The sequence below is a fragment of the Limulus polyphemus genome, unplaced genomic scaffold (assembly GCF_000517525.1).
Source record: "Limulus polyphemus unplaced genomic scaffold, Limulus_polyphemus-2.1.2 Scaffold7770, whole genome shotgun sequence".
In the NCBI taxonomy this organism is placed as follows: domain Eukaryota; kingdom Metazoa; phylum Arthropoda; class Merostomata; order Xiphosura; family Limulidae; genus Limulus; species Limulus polyphemus.
Genome location: NW_013673380.1, coordinates 24,594 through 29,981, shown reverse-complemented (window position 1 = coordinate 29,981; position 5,388 = coordinate 24,594). Strand labels below are relative to the sequence as shown.

The window sequence follows — 5,388 nt, the reverse complement described above, 5'->3', positions numbered from 1 at the left end:
ATTCAATAGGTCAAGAGTCCAGCATGCTGACATCTGTTGGCCCATTGAAGGTCATAATAATAATTTTTATTGTATTTCCAGTTACCATCCTATATTCCCAAGTGTAATGTATTAGGGCTATTTCACTACAATATGAAACTCAGTTTCAGTTAATACTAGCATGAGATGTTTGCGTATGTTTATGCTAATGAGAGCTTCTAGCCATCATGAAAAAAAAACAGTTTAAATATTAACGCTACCGTTAACAACTTTCTTCATTTTCAATCCATGTAGTGATACAGAAAAACTTAATATGGAGTTGAAAACAACCTCAAATTAAATTCTAACACAGGGGAAAATATCCACTGGTTCTCCAGATACATGACCAATAACTGCAGATGAGGAGAATTAAGCTATTAAATAACTTCACCTGGGAACTTCACCACATCATACAGCCCATGAAACCAAAAGGAGTTGAGGGGAAGCCCACCCATAGGATGGTATTGATGGGTTTTATTTGTTTTTCAAATTTCACTCAAAGCTACTCAAAGGCTGTTTACACTAGCTGTACCTATTTTAGAAGGGATATCCTAGAGGAAAGGCAGCTAATTAACACCACCCATAGAAGGGATAGCCAAGAAGTAAGGCAGCTAATTAACACCACTCATAGAAGGGATAGCCAAGAAGGAAAGAAGCTAATTAACACCACCCATAGAAGAGATAGCCTAGAGGTAAGGCAGCTAATTAATTCCACCCATAGAAGGAATAGCCAAGAAGTAAGGCAGCTAGTTAACACCACCCATAGAAGGGATAGCCAAGAAGGAAAGTAGCTAATTAACACCACTCATAGAAGAGATAGCCAAGAAGTAAGGAAGCTAATTAACACTACTCATAGAAGGGATAGCCAAGAAGTAAGGCAGCTAATTAACACCACCCATAGAAGGGATAGCCAAGAAGTAAGGCAGCTAATTAACACCACCGATAGAAGGCATAGCCAAGAAGTAAGGCAGCTAATTAACACCACCTATAGAAGGCATAGCCAAGAAGTAAGGCAGCTAATTAACACCACCCATAGAAGGGATAGCCAAGAAGTAAGGCAGCTAATTAACACCACCCATAGAAGGGATAGCCAAGAAGTAAGGCAGCTAGTTAACACCACCTATAGAAGGCATAGCCAAGAAGTAAGGAAGCTAATTAACACCACCTATAGAAGGGATATCCTAGAAGTAAGGCAGCTCATTAACACCACCTATAGAAGGCATAGCCAAGAAGTAAGGCAGCTAATTAACACCACTCATAGAAGGGATAGCCAAGAAGGAAGGCAGCTCATTAACACCACCTATAGAAGGCATAGCCAAGAAGTAAGGCAGCTAATTAACACCACTCATAGAAGGGATAGCCAAGAAGGAAGGCAGCTCATTAACACCACCCATTGTCAACACTTGGGTTACTCTTTTGCCAATGAAAAGTGGGATCGACCATCACATTATGACCCCCCACCCATGGCGGAAAAGTCAAGCACATTAGTTGATGGCAATTGAGCTCACAGATTGTAAGTCATGGATCTAACCATCAGACTATGGCAAGTGTTAAGTCAAAGGCTCTAACCATCAGACTATGGCAAGTGTTAAGTCAAAGGCTCTAACCATCAGACTATGGCAAGCGTTAAGTCAAAGGCTCTAACAATCAGACTATGACAAGTGTTAAGTCAAAGGCTCTAACCATCATACTATGGCAAGTGTTAAGTCAAACCATCAGACTATGGCAAGTGTTAAGTCAAACCATCAGACTATGGCAAGTGTTAAGTCAAAGGCTCTAACAATCAGACTATGGCAAGTGTTAAGTCAAAGGCTCTAACCATAAGACTATGACAAGTGTTAAGTCAAAGGCTCTAACCATCATACTATGGCAAGTGTTAAGTCAAACCATCATACTATGGCAAGTCTTAGAGTAATGGGGTAAGAAAACAACTATGCATGGTGATGATGGAAGCTATATGTAGATCAGCAGGTCAAGACAGTTGGAGTCCACAAATATTCCAAACGAGTTTTGGATTATATATATATATATATATATGTATAGATATTCAAAACACCACCAGGTTCAATATATATGATCTGTTTATATTTCTATTCTTGATTTTGATTGGTTGGTAGTGAGTTCATACCTTTCACACCGATATCTATGTATTTTTCTTTTACTAATACCAATGGTAGTTAACTGAGATTTAAATATGTCACACATTCAGTTTCCTTTACTGAATCAAAAAAATGATAAAGTCGTAAACTTGTCACCTCATGCTGATGACCATCAGTAAGAAAACTCATTTGTAAGAGATTACCAAAAATTAAAAAAGATAACTTCCACATCAAAATATTTAGACATATCATGTACAGTACCTTCTGAAACTCTTCAAAACTTAGTTGTCCTCTGTTTTCCATAAATTTACTTCTGTCCATTCGGTCAATCATTTGTCTGACTTGCCACTGTGGAAACTTGAAACCAACAATTTCAAGCGCCCTCTTTAGCTCACTAATGTCAAGGAAGCCACTTCCATCCCTGTTAAGCTATAACATAACACATTTACTTGACACTTTATAATTTAGAAATAAAAAAATGTATCAGTATGTCCAAAATTTAAAACAATTTTGAAATGTCCATTTGTTACACCAATACAATTTTACTACAAAACCCTGTTATAAAAAAATATAAAATGAAACATAAAAAATAGGACACAAATGTAATTCACAAAGTCACCGCAAGCTTGAATAAGCAAATAAAATCATATTAACCTACACAGAATATATCACTTCTGGGTTTCTGCAAATTAATTAAAAACATTACAGTAATTTTTTCCATTAAAAACATTCACTTTCTTCACACACACACACACACATATATATATATACTTACAGTGTTTACCATGCTTTATAGATAGTCCACAAGACAAACAAAAATTGTCAAGATTTGGAGAAATGTTACATCAGTTACTTCTATTTTTAACACTAACAGGTGCACCATTTGTGAAACACTTAAACATTCCATGGCCGATTGAGAAGCAAAAAAAATTCTTCGGTTTTTTACAAATTTCTACTAAAATCAAAGTTAATAAAATACTACAGCTTCATATTTTCAACGTTCTTCTGTTTGACACCCACTGTTAACATGATGTTTTAAGATTTATGTTCTTCACGTATCAAAAGCAGGATTCACAATTTGGTAAAATGTTGTCATATACATCAAATATATAACTTTCATTTGACTTTTCATTAAGAATAAATTTAAGTTTATTTAACAAATCATATAGGTATTTACATATCTTTAAAATGATACAGATACATCTACTAGTGAACCAAAAAACTCGTATCAAAAATTGTCATTTCATTGCAACACTATACAGAACACAGCTCTACTAAAACAGTGACGTCATCACAAGACTAGAGAGAAAACAATGACACTAGATTTTCGTGATGTCAATTTAGAATATTCTACGATGGTGATGGCCAACTTCTTTATGCTCGTGGGCCAGTTTCTTACCAAGACTGTAATGTGAAGGTGGAAACTATATGGCCGCCTTAAGTACGTTCATATTATTAGCTTAATTTAAAATTTAATGATGTCTTTAAACTTAAAGGTAGCCTTTCAAGTTTCAACGAAGTAATAGCCGAGTTAACATCTGAAAAAACTTTCAGAGCCGCCATGGGACTGTTTTGCATGGTTACTGTTTCGTTTTCTGTTTACTAGTTTGTGTTTTCGTGAGCAACACAATTACTCATTCCCTACTAAAATTTACCTCTTAATAACCTATTTAAATCGTCATCTTCCCACAAATATTTACTCTGAGCAGTTTAGATGTTGGAGTTGTAGCTGTACTTAGCTACCCTCCCACACCTGATGCTGTTAAAACTAAGACATAATACACATTCCTCTATATTTTCCAATGAAAAACAATTTTTAACTTTAAGTGCTAGCCTTACTGTTGGTAAACGATAACAGACTACACTCGATTTACGTCCAGAATTTAAATTCTTACCTATGTTGAGTAACTTCAGATCATTGATCCAGACTATCCAGCATGTCAGGTCCTTACACTCCAAGTCAGTTCGTGACCCCACACACATTACATACTCTTTTTTGTGTTCAAGCCCTATAAGTCAAAACAAGGGACAGGAACAGAGACTTGCAAGTACTGGAGGTCCTCCCTTTCTCAAAGAGGTAATTTCCACGACACGCCTGAAATTTCTGATCTCACTTCCATACACCCAAAACCAGGTAACATGATAAGCTATCAACTCGACAGCTAGCCATACTAGGGACGGTCGTCTCAGGTCCGGTTCAAACAGAGGTAAAACCCCGAGTTCTCCTCGATCTCCAAGAACTTCCATCCCAGCACAGCCCGCCAACCAGGACAAATCACCATGCCCACGGCCCCTGAAGACACTAATCAGTTTCAACTCGACGATCAGCCACGTCAGAAATTTCAGCCTAAAGGCTTCCATCCCCTCATAGCAACCATCGAGCTTCCTCTGCCGCACTCCAGGAGTAGGCTCCCAGACTCCATCTCGAACAGTCAGTCGCCGCTCCTTCAGTTCAGATAACACACTAACTATTCTAACTAAACCCTTACTGTGTGAAGAGAGTAAGGCATGTCTCCACCTTACCCTGCGACCACAGCCAGTTATAGAAACTATTAGAGATATAAACGAACTTACCCTACTTACCCTTTTTGTAGGACACTCTTATACTCGTTACCTTAGTCGTTTCATACTTTCGTAGATTTCTTCCATGTCGTATTTACCTGTTATGTGAATACCGATTCCCTTTTTTTTTTGTCTTCAGACGATGTGATCGAACGTGCCCTTTTCACCTGTTGATCTTCCATCATTTCTTCCCCGCTGCTTTCGCTCGAGGAACTTTCCGACAGGAGTAAATCTTCCGCCAACAGTGTATCACTGGGTTTTTTTGTTAAACCCTTCTCCGTCTTTTTTTCCGGTTTTTTCTTCTCTTTATTTTTCTTTTTTGTAACCTTTTTCCATTCTTCTTCTACCTTTTCCTCTACTTTCTTTTCCTCTGCATCTACTTCCATTGTGTTTACTTCTTTTTCTACACTTTCACATACGTTATCTGCTACTTCTTTCAGGATTTCTTCAACTTCATTTTCAATACTCACTTCGTCTTCTCCTCCCTTCACTATGGCCGAGAAACTCTTCACTGTACACTGCCTGTGTGGGTGATTTCCTCCACACTTTTTACACCCTTTGACACATTCTGCGGGCGGGTGTCCTACTTCGCCGCACTTATTACATATTTTGGCCGTGCAGTCGGCCGCGAAATGTCCTTCCTCCTTGCATTTCGCACACAGCTTTTTCATTCCAGGGTAATTCACCATTACCCTGAATTAACCTATAT

The 5,388-nt window shown here is 37.9% G+C and overlaps 1 protein-coding gene across 1 annotated transcript in view; it reads right to left on the bottom strand.

Moving 5' to 3' along the window:
* The window catches only part of LOC111089897 (plastin-1-like), a 9,604-nt gene extending 4,824 nt beyond the window's left edge, over positions 1-4,780 (bottom strand). Inside the window, exons 1-2 of the mRNA XM_022403140.1 lie at positions 4,701-4,780; positions 2,379-2,546 (exon numbers count right to left, since the gene is read on the bottom strand). The gene's annotated coding sequence lies outside the window, so the exon portion shown is untranslated. The remainder of the gene's footprint in view (positions 1-2,378; positions 2,547-4,700) is intronic.
* Between the last annotated feature and the right edge of the window lie 608 nt (positions 4,781-5,388).